This window comes from Mustela erminea, chromosome 10, assembly GCF_009829155.1.
Source record: "Mustela erminea isolate mMusErm1 chromosome 10, mMusErm1.Pri, whole genome shotgun sequence".
Taxonomy (NCBI): Eukaryota; Metazoa; Chordata; class Mammalia; order Carnivora; family Mustelidae; genus Mustela; species Mustela erminea.
Window position 1 is genome coordinate 6,203,191 of NC_045623.1, and position 11,705 is coordinate 6,214,895.

An 11,705-nucleotide genomic window follows, 5' to 3' on the forward strand; every position below is an offset into this window, starting at 1 on the left:
CCATATGTTTGTTCTCTCCCTGTAACCCTTTGGAGACGAGATGTGTTAGAGCAAATGAATATAGTATTAACTACTGAGAATCATTATAGTGAAAATGCAAGAAACATGATGAAAGCCATGGGATATGTTCCAGGCCGAGGTCTCGGGCCCAAGGGACAAGGGACCCCTAACCCAACACCCATGGGAGGTCAGGGTTTTCCCCAGCGGCCACTGAGGCAATAAAAATAGATTGGAAGGAAAGTACTCCACGGTGGGTGCCTCAGTGGCTGTTAACTACAGAAAAACTGAGGGCTGCTAGACAATTAGTTAGAGAGCAAGTTGAGGCAGGGCATTTACGTGAATCAAGATCCCCATGGAACACCCCTATATTTGTGGTAAAGAAAAAGTCAGGCAAATGGAGATTATTACATGATCTGAGACAGATAAATGATCAGATGCAAATAATGGGGCCTGTTCAGCTAGGCCTCCCCGTTGTTACTGCCCTGCCCAGAGATTGGCCTTCTATTGTTATAGATATTAAAGATTGCTTTTTCTCTATCCCGATCCATCCGGACGACATGAAGAGGTTTGCTTTTACCTTGCCAGCTGTTAATCATTCCGAGCCTGACCAACGGTATGAATGGACAGTGCTCCCTCAGGGTATGGCTAATAGTCCCACTATGTGTCAGCTCTATGTGGGCAAGGCTCTTTTGCCAGTACGGAATAAGTTCTCAGATGTTTGCTGCTACCATTATATGGATGATATTCTAATCTGTCATAGCAATACATCGGTTCTCACCTCAGCATTCACCTTTCTGCAGCAACAGTTAGCGATGTGGGGGCTAATTGTTGCTCCTGAGAAAATACAAACAGCAAATTTAAAGGACTATCTGGGCCTACAACTCACTGACTCCACAGTAAAGCCTCAAAAGGTTCAAATTCGCAGAGATCATTTAAAGACCTTAAATGATTTCCAAAAACTCCTGGGGGATATCAATTGGATTCGTCCCTATCTGAAACTGACAAATGCAGAATTAAAACCATTATTTGATATTTTGCCAGGAGACTCCAAATTAGACTCTCCACGGGCGTTCACGCCCGAGGCTATAAAGGCACTACAATTGGTTGAGGAAAGATTGGCTTCGACTACAGCAGATAGGTGCGATCTAGACAAACCAATTTATGCAGTTGTTGTACCATCCCCAGGTTCGCCCACCGGAGTACTATGGCAAGGTGGGCCTCTTCAGTGGGTGTATTTACATAATAGTCTTGCCCGAATCATCACCCCTTATCCCGTTGCTGTGGCAATAACGGCAGGCAAGGTTATCAAGACTGGCATACGAGTTCTCGGGAAGCTACCCGACTCATGCATAGTCCCCTATGACAAGAGCCAGCTATCCACCCTTGTGAACACTATAGATGAGTGGTCCATCCTGGCGACATCCTATCCCATACCGTTTGACAATCATTATCCATCACATCCATTTATTGAGTTCTGTAAAGATACACATCTTATCTGGCCAAAAATTTGCAAATCAGAGCCCTTGGCCAATGCCATCACTATATTCACTGATGCCAGTAAGAAAGGAACAGGCGCTTATGTGGTTGAAGGAAAAGTCATAACAGCGGTAGTACCAGGTGAATCGGCACAGCGAACAGAACTATTAATCATTATGCTGGTTCTACAAAGGTTTCACAATCAAAACATCAATATATATTCAGATAGTAAGTATGCAGTACTAGCCGTTAGGCAGATAGAGACAGCAATTTTTTCAGCAAGCCAATCACCTATCGCCTCCCTACTAAAAAACCTCCAAGAAACGGTGCTGGCAAGGCCAGCCCTCTTTTATATTGGGCATGTAAGGGCTCATTCTGAGCTACCTGGACCAGTAGCATCTGGAAATAGAATAGCTGATAATAATGCAAGGTTTGAATTCTGTGGAGCAATAGAAGAAGCAAAAGATTATCACAGGAAATGGCATGTGAATTCATTAACGCTAAAAACAAGATTCAATATATCAAGAGCAGAGGCCCGTGACATTGTAAAAAGCTGTGGCAACTGTTGTGTTCATCTTCCGACGCCTTCCTTGGGTGTAAACCCTAAAGGCCTTATGCCCAACCATCTTTGGCAAATGGATGTAACTCATGTGCCCTCGTTTGGTCAACAACAATACTTACACCTTACCATCGATACTTGCTCCGGAATCATCATGGCTACCCCTTTAAGGGGTGAAAATGTAAAAAATGTAATGAGCCACTGCCTACGCAGCTTTGCGTGCTGGGGAATACCTAAAAGTCTGAAAACAGATAATGCCCCGGCCTATACCTCAAATACCTTTAAAAATTTTCTAACATGCTGTAATATCCAACACAGCACTGGCATACCATATAATCCCCTAGGTCAAGGAATTGTAGAACGAGCACACCTAACATGGAAAACTACCCTACAAAAAATAAAAAAAGGGGGAATAAGGGAGAGCTACTCAACACCTAATGACCTCACAAACCTTGTAAATTTTATTTTAAATTTTTTAACGCTAGATCAAGATGGTCTCTCTGCAGCAGAGCGACACTGGGGGCAACAAAAGCATATGCAAGCAATGGTAAAATGGAAAGATATACTTACGGGCCTATGGAAAGGCCCAGACCCGGTGCTTCGATGGCACCGAGGATCTCTTTGTGTTTTCCCACAGGATGCGCCATCACCCATCTGGGTGCTAGAGAGGCTCACGAGATTGGTGACCATGGAGCCCATGGATCCTATGGATGACGTCATCTAGTCTCTCTTGTGAACCCCGACAACCTGCCGGTGCTGCTTCGACATAAACGAGACTTTGGAATAACAGCAGCCATTATTGCAGCTATCGCAGCATCCGCCGCCGCTGCTACTGCTGCCGCGGTAGCGTTGACAACCTCAGTACAGACAGCAGCTGCGCTCAACAACGTCACAGGAATGGTCGCTGAAGCATTGGCTACGCAAGAACAAATTAACGGACATTTGCATGCTGGGATCCTTATTGTAAATCAAAGGGTTGATTTTGTACAGGAACAACTTGATATCCTAGAGTCAATTGTGTCGATAGGATGTATACATAATATGGCGGGACTTTGTGTTACTCCCGTAGCTTACAATAACTTGTCAGTAGTGGCCAATCTGTCTCGACAATTGGGAAGAATGCTTAATGGTACCTGGAACCGTCAATTTCAAAATTTAACTAGGCAATTACGAGCTCAAATTATATCCATAAATTCTACCAAAGTAACTATTGCACCTGTTAGTGAGTGGACAAAAATGTTACAGCAATCTGTTTCGTTCCTCAAACAGTGGGCCGGACTTGGTGCCATGGCTGTTCTCTTAATCACAGCTAACATACTAATGTTACGTTGGGTGTGTGGCCGTGTCCGTTGCAATCAACGACAATAACACCTCATGGTTCAAGCCATGATGGCTCTTGAAGCTGGTACCTCCCCCCAGATATGGCTAAGTATGCTAGATCGGTAGTCAAAGACGGGTAAGACTGATCCCACACCATAGCAACCCAAGACAGGGGCTCTTTGACCAGGGAGAGTACCCGATGACGGGTAAGCATGTGTGCTGAGGATTGGCAACCTAAGACAGGCACGATCTCAGCCATTATAAATAAATAAAAAAGGGGGAGATGTCGGGAGCCAGTACAGGAGGCCTACTCTAAGAGCCATAAGGGACTGAATATGATTGGCTGTTCATTTAGGTCCACTCTCGCGGGAGGTGCATGAGCACTGCATTTTGATTGGTTAACACTGCCTGTATAAAAACGCATGCGCCGAGGGTAAGGGGAGGAGAAGAAGAAAAGCGATTAAAGAAGAAGGTTCGCTGCTACGTGAGTCTCCGAGTCGTTCTTGCGGGCCAAGAGCGACAAGAAGAAACAGTAGAAGTGCAAATAAGTTCTTGCTTTCTGTTTGGGAATAGTAAGAGAAACATGTTTTGTCTTTACCATGCATTTATCCCATTTAATCCACCTTTTTGTGACCTGGTTTTGCTTTGCTGGCAGAGCCCCTCATCATTCTACTAAACCATTTCTAATGATGGCTGGTCTGCTCCAAAGGCTCCCTGAAATGGTCTTTGGTGTCAGGATGTGAGATGGTCTGGAGGCAAGAACGACCTATCTGTCCTTTGGAACTGGTATCTTCTTTCCCACCTCACTGAAGTTGGCATGACATCAAATGACAGGAAAAGATAATTTCTCTTTACTTGGGGTGTCTAAAGACTCAGTGACTGTGATCTACTGGGCTGAACTATCCTGAACTTTCTGGCTTCTTCTATTTTTTTTTTTCATTGAGTACCCAAATGCTCTCTCTTTCTTTTTTTTTCAATTTAATTTTTAAATTCTTTTTTAAAATTTAAATTCAATTAGTTAACATACAATGTATTATTTGATTCAGGGGTATAGGTCTCTGATTCATCAGTCTTATATAATACTCATGTACAGTGCTCATTACAACACATATCCTCCCCAATGTCTATCACCCTCTTACCCCATCCCCTACCCACTTCTGTCCAGCAACCCTCAGTTGGTTTCTTATGATGAAGAGTTTCTTATGGTTTATTTCCCTCTCTGGCATCACCTTCATTATTTTTTTCCTCTCTTCCCCTATGACCCTCTGTTTTGTTTATTAAAATTCCATGTAGCAGTGAGATCATATGATAATGGTCTCTCTCTGACTGACTTATTTCGTTTAGCATCTACGTTATTGCCAATGGCAAGATTCCTTTTTTTAATGGCTCCGTAATATATATAATATATAATATATATTATATATATAATGCAGTCATTAAAAATGTATATACATATATAAAATATTATGCAGCCATTTAAAAAGGATATATATCCCATCTTCTTTATCCATTCATCTGTTGATGGACATCTGGGCTTTTTCCATAGTTTGACTGTTTTGGAAGTTGCATCTATAACCATAGGTGTGCAAGTATCCCTTTGGATCACTACATTTGCATCTTTTGGGTAAATACCTAGGAGTGCAATTGCTGGGTCATTCGGTAGTCCTATTTTCAGTTTTTGTTCCATACTGTTTTCCAGAGTACAGCACCAGCTTGCATTCCCACTAACAGTGTAAGAGGGTTCCCCTTTCTCCACATCCTTGCCAACACCTGTCATTTCCTGACTTGTTCATTTTAACCACTAATGATGGTGTAAGGTGGTATCTCATTGAGGATTTGGTTTGTATTTTCCTGATGCTGAGTGATGTTTAGCATCTTTTCATGTGTTTGTTGGCCAGTTGGTTGTCTTCTTTACAGAAATATCTGTTCATGTCTTCTGCCCATTTCTTGATTGGATTATTTGTTCTTTGGGTGTTCAGTTTGGTAAGTTCTTTATGGATTTTGGCTACTAGCCCTTTATCTAATAAGACATTTGCAAGTATCTTCTCTCATTCTGTCAGTTTTCTTTGGATTTTGTTGGAACTTTCTGATTCCTTATTAGGTGGTGAGATTATCCGTAAAGCTTGAGTTTCAAATAATAGCAATATGACAGAGAGGATTCATTTTTGTAAGGCAAGAAACTGAGACAATCAGTCCAAACAACAAGAAAAAAAGGTAAAATTTCACTTCCTTTAAAAGAAAGTTTGAATGAGAAATTCGGGCTGGGACAGTTTTCAAGGTGGACTGTCAGGTACCTGAGGCATACGTCTCCAAAGGTTTGTGTCTCTGCAGTCAACTGGAGGAAGTTAAAATGGGCTCAGATGGGCCAGGTCTCCTTCCATTTGAAAGTCCTTCACCTTTTCTCCTCTGTCAAAGAGACTGCGTTGAAAATATCCTCATTCTGCTATTCCTACTTTGCTGTTTTAGATGAAAGTTATATGACTCACTGTTTCCTACTCATAAATTGATTGTTATATCAGAACAGCCTGAGACAGTTAGTACAAATGCTACCTTGTAGTTCTGGTTTCTAGCAATTCTGACTCAGTGGGCTTATGTGGGCTCTGGAATCTACTTATTAAAGTCAGGTGTTTAGTTAGTTTGGAAACTCCCTGAGATCAGGGATGTCCCTTACAGTTCTTGAGACTGATGGTTTCATATATATTAGGACTTTTAGTCTTCACAATCAACTTGTTAATGGAAGCTTCCCTTTTTCCTGGTTTGCAGATGAAGAAACTAAGGCACAGAGAGGACCCAATTCCCCTGTGACTGGCCCAAGGACCCCTTGCTAGGGAGGCTGGAGCCAGGTCTTGGGGAGTGTCCCCTTTTACACCAAACCTCACACCCACATTTTTCAATTCACTCTTATAGCTTTCCATACAGGTGCTTCCTTTACCTAGACCTCATTTCTGCCCCAACCCTCCAGGATTAAATTTTTTCATTTGAAAAATTTCTTCCTAACATGCTAAGAGCATCTTGTTGTGAACACTGGCTATTGATGTGAGACACTGTGCTTAATAACAATATTTTGGGGCACCTGGGTGGCTCAGTCTGTTGGGCATCTACCTTCAGGTCAGATCATGATCTCAGCGTCCTGGGATCGAGTCACATATAGGGATCCCTGCTCAGCGGGAAGAATGCTTCTCCCACTGCCTGCCTTTCTCCCTGCCTGTGCTTGCTCTCTCTCTCTTTCTCTCACAAATAAATAAAATCTTAAAAAAACCCTTTTGCTTTCATATCTCCAGTTAACATTGATATATGGTACAAAGTGGGTTTTAATATTAACTTACTTTTAAGTAGATGTTCATTCATTCCAGTTACTTTTAGGGAAAGTCTTTCATTATTCTGGTGAAGTGTACCAATGACCTTATTTTAAAAATCAAATAATTGATGGGTGCCTGAATGGCTCAATAGGTGGAGCAAGAAACATTTGATCTCGGAGTTGTGGGTTTGAGCCCCATGTTGGATGTAGAGATTACTTAAAAATAATTGAAAAAAAAGTTAAAAAATTGTATATGTGTATGGGGATATTTTTTACTCTACGCTCTTGTATTCATATATTTACACTGTGTTTTCTTACACCATACTGTAGTGCTTTAATTATCATGGCTATATGATGAGCTTTGAAATTTAGTACATTTCTCTAATTTAAGTCTTCAAAGTCGTCTTGCTATTTTAAGTACTTTGATTTCCATATACATTTTAGAATTAACTTGTAAATTTGCCCCCAAAGTGTCTTCTCCCATGTGAGTCAGAGTCAAACTGATCTGATATTCCAACAATGCAGAGTCTTCTAATCTATGAATGAGATAGATGTTGCTCTATTTATTTAGATGGCCTTTAATTTATCACAGCAATAGTTTCCAGGGGTCTTTTTTATATGTGTTCTTATGCACTTAATGCTGGTGGAAATGAATCTCTGTTCTGTTTGTTGAATTTCATTTCCTTTTAAAAAATGTTATTTTCTAAATGCTCACTGGTAGTATGGAGAAATAGAGTAATTATTCCATGAATGTTACAGAGGTATAATTAAGGTATAGTAGACTGATCACTTTAAAATGTAAAATTAAGAGTATACTTTCAGGGATCATTTCTATAGTTTGTTACTAGAGAAGTTGCTCTGAACGTGTACAGTACCCAAAACCATGAGGAGGAGGCCCAGTGTTCTCTTGTGAACATGAAACTGGCTTTAGCCATTGTTTCCACAACTGCCAACTGCCATCAGTGACTGTTCTCCTCCTACTTTGGAGGAGTAAGAGAGAGAGACATGGTCTGAGTGCTTTCCCCACAAAATAAAAATTAAAAAAGACAAACAGTACAATGAAATGCATTTTCTTTCTTTTTTTTTTTTAAAGACTTTTATTGATTTGTTAGAGAGAGAGAGAGATACAGAGTGCAAGCACAGGCAGACAGAGTGGCAGGCTAGAGGCAGAGGGAGAAGCAGGCTCCCTGCCAAGCAAGGAGCCCGATGTGGGACTCGATCCCAGGACGCTGGGATCATGACCTGAGCCGAAGGCAGCGGCTTAACCAACTGAGCCACCCAGGCATCCCTGAAATGCATTTTCATAGATGTACATTTCATTTTTCTTGCTAGTAGTATTCCTCTATATGGATATATTTTGTCTGTACATTCAGCTACTGATGGACATCTATGTAGTTTCCAGGGTGTAGCCATTGTGAAGAAAGCTGTGATGAATACTCATGTGCAGGGAGTTGTGTGGACATACTGTCTGAACACCTAGGAGAGGAATGGCTGTTCACATGACTGGTACATGTTTACCTATGGCTCAGCATTTCTCAGGGGTTGGACCATTTTTCATTCCCAAAAGTGTAAGAAATGTTCAGTTCCTTTCATCCTTACCACATATGTTTTCAGTCTTTGTAATTTTAGGCTCAGGGTGGAGGTGTAATGGTAACTCGCTGCAGTATTAATTGATCTTCCTGATGCCTAACCATTCTGTCCAAAACTGACCTCTGTGCTTCAGAGCCAAAATATAAGATGAAGACAGAGTTTGCAATAATGAGGAACAATAGCTTTCCAGGGTAAAGGAAGCTACAGAAGGCTAAGGTCCTCAAAAACTGGAAGCCCCCTGCACCCAGAAAAAGGGATGGGGAGGGTGGTTATGTGGAAATACAGGATCTAGCCAGCTTCCACAGAAGTTGTGTGTCAGTTTCTGGCCTCCTCCATCATGTCTTTAGGTTGGACCAAGTTTCTGAAACAGAAGGCTCAGAAGGAAGGAGGAGAGATTGGCAGAAGAGAAGAAAAGTTTACTTAGTTTAAAACTGAGCCTCCTGGAGATATTATTGAAGCCATTTTGATTTTTGTTCAACTCTATTCTTTAAGTGGAGGAGGTGGGAGCATCTTACAAGTGCTTCTGTCCATTTAGATATCTTCTTTTGTGAAGTATTCCTTCTTCAAGTCTTTTCACCAATTCTCTTATTGCATTGTCTTATCAGACACAAAACGTGTCAGAACATTACACTGAAAACTACAGAGCACTACTTTGAGAAATTAAAGAACTAAATACAAGGAAAGATAAAATATGTTGTGGATTGGGAGACTCATTATGATTTAGATGTCAGTTCTTCCCACAATGATCAACAGATCTCGCACAATGCCAATTAACATTCCAGCAGATATTTTAGTAAGCATTTATAAGATGATCCAAACATGTATATGGAAATGCAAGTATTCTTGAAGTATCAAAACAATGTTAAAAGATGAAGTGGCAGACTTAAATTGCTTATTCCAGAATTACTATAGAAATATGTTATGCAGGGGGAGGAGTCAAGATGGCGGAGAGGTAGCAGGCTGAGACTACTTCAGATAGCAGGAGATAAGCTAGATAGCTTATCTAAACAGTGCAAACACCTACAAATCCATCAGCAGATCAAAGAGAAGAACAGCAATTCTAGAAACAGAAAAACAACCACTTTCTGAAAGGTAGGACTGGCAAAGCGACCGGAAGATAGACCCTGGGGGGAGGGGCCGGCTCCCGGCAAGCTTGGGCAACAGAGCACAAAATCAGGACTTTTAAAAGTCTGTTCCACTGAGGGACATCGCTCCAGAGGCTAATCTGGGATGAAGCCCACTCGGGGTCAGCGTGACCTCAGGTCCTGCAGGGTTACAGAAGGATCGGGGGTGTCTGAGTGTCGCAGAGCTTACAGGTATTAGAACAGGGAAGCCGGCTACAGAGACAGAATTGACAGTAAGATCACAACTCGGGGTTACCTTGAACCGGTCGCAGGCTCGGTGAGCTTGGAGCGCGGCCGGAGGTCAGGCAGACGGGAGTTACTGGGCGTGTTCTCTGAGGGCACACTGAGGAGTGGGGCCCCGGGCTCTCGGCTCCTCCGGGCCAGAGACCAGGAGGCCGCCATTTGTATTCCCATCCTCCAGAACTCTACGGGGAAAGCGCTCAGGGAACAAAAGCTCCTGAAAGCAAACCCGAGCGGATTACTCAGCCCGGCCCCTGGTAAGGGCGGTGCAATTCCGCCTGGGGCAAAGACACTTAAGAATCACTACAACAGGCCCCTCCCCCAGAAGATCAACAAGAAATCCAGCCAAGACCAAGTTCACCTACCAAAGAGTGCAGTTTCAATACCAAGGAGAGCAGCAGAATTCCAGAGGAGGAGAAAGCAAAGCACGGAACTCATGGCTTTCTCCCTATGATTCTAGTCTTGCAGTTAATTAAATTTTTTTTTCATTTTTTTCTCTTCTTCTGCTAAAATTTTTTTAACTTTTACCCTTTTCTTTTTTAACGTTTTTTAACTAGTTTATCTAATATATATATTTTTCTTTTTTATACTTTTCTTTATTCGTTTTCTTTTTTAAATTCTTTTCTTTTCTTTTCTTTTTTCTTTCTTTCTTTATGAACCTCTTTTTATCTCCTTTCTCCCCCCTCACGATTTGGGATCTCTTCTGATTTGGTTAAAGCATATTTTCCTGGGGTTCTTGCCTCCCTTTTAGTATTTTACTTGCTCCTTCATATACTCTTATCTGGACAAAATGACAAGGCGGAAAAATTCACCACAAAAAAAAAAAGAACAAGAGGCAGTACCGAAGGCTAGGGACCTAATCAATACAGACATTGGTAATATGTCAGATCTAGAGTTCAGAATGATAATTCTCGAGGTTCTAGCCGGGCTTGAAAAAGGCATGGAAAATATTAGAGAAACCCTCTGGGGAGATATAAAAGCCATTTCTGGAGAAATAAAAGAACTAAAATCTAACCAAGTTGAAATCAAAAAAGCTCTTAATGAGGTGCAATAAAAAATGGAGGCTCTCACTGCTAGGATAAATGAGGCAGAAGAAAGAATTAGCAATATAGAAGACCAAATGACAGAGAATAAATAAGCTGAGCAAAAGAGGGACAAACAGCTACTGGACCATGAGGGGAGAATTCGAGAGATAAGTGACACCATAAGAGGAAACAACATTAGAATAATTGGGATTCCAGAAGAAGAAGAAAGAGAGAGGGGAGCAGAAGGTATACTGGAGAGAATTATTGGGGAGACTTTCCCCAATATGGCAAAGGGAACGAGCATCAAAATTCAGGAGGTTCAGAGAACGCCCCTCAAAATCAATAAGAATAGGCCCACACCCCGTCACCTAAAAGTAAAATTTACAAGTCTTAGTGACAAAGGGAAATCCTGAAAGCAGTACGGGAAAAGAAGTCTGTAACATACAATGGTAAAAATATTAGGTTGGCAGCTGACTTATCCACAGAGACCTGGCAGGCCAGAAAGAGCTGGCATGATATTTTCAGAGCACTAAACGAGAAAAACATGCAGCCAAGAATACTATATCCAGCTATGCTATCAATGAAAATAGAAGGAGAGATTAAAAGCTTCCAGGACAAACAAAAACTGAAAGAATTTGCAAACACCAAACCAGCTCTACAGGAAATAGTGAAAGGGGTCCTCTAAGCAAAGAGAGAGCCTACAAGTGGTAGATCCGTAAGGAACAGAGACAATATACAGTAACAGTCACCTTACAGGCAATACAATGGCACTAAATTCATATCTCTCAATACTTACCCTGAATGTTAATGGGCTAAATGCCCCAATCTAAAGACACAGGGTATCAGAATGGATAAAAAAACAAAACCCATCTATATGTTGCCTCCAAGAAACTCATTTTAAGCCTGAAGACACCTCCAGATTTAAAGTGAGGGGGTAGAAAAGAATTTACCATGCTAATGGACATCAGAAGAAAGCAGGAGGGGCAATCCTTATATCAGATGAATTAGATGTTAAGCCAAAGACTATAATAAGAGATGAGGAAGGACACTATATCATACTCAAAGGGTCTGTT

General features: G+C 41.5%; 1 non-coding gene across 1 annotated transcript; it reads left to right on the forward strand.

Annotated features, from left to right (window-relative positions):
- Positions 1–7,459: 7,459 nt before the first annotated feature.
- LOC116568445 lies at positions 7,460–7,672 on the forward strand. The gene has a single exon (XR_004276637.1). It is a non-coding gene; the product is annotated as a small nucleolar RNA U3 (small nucleolar RNA).
- Positions 7,673–11,705: the final 4,033 nt, after the last annotated feature.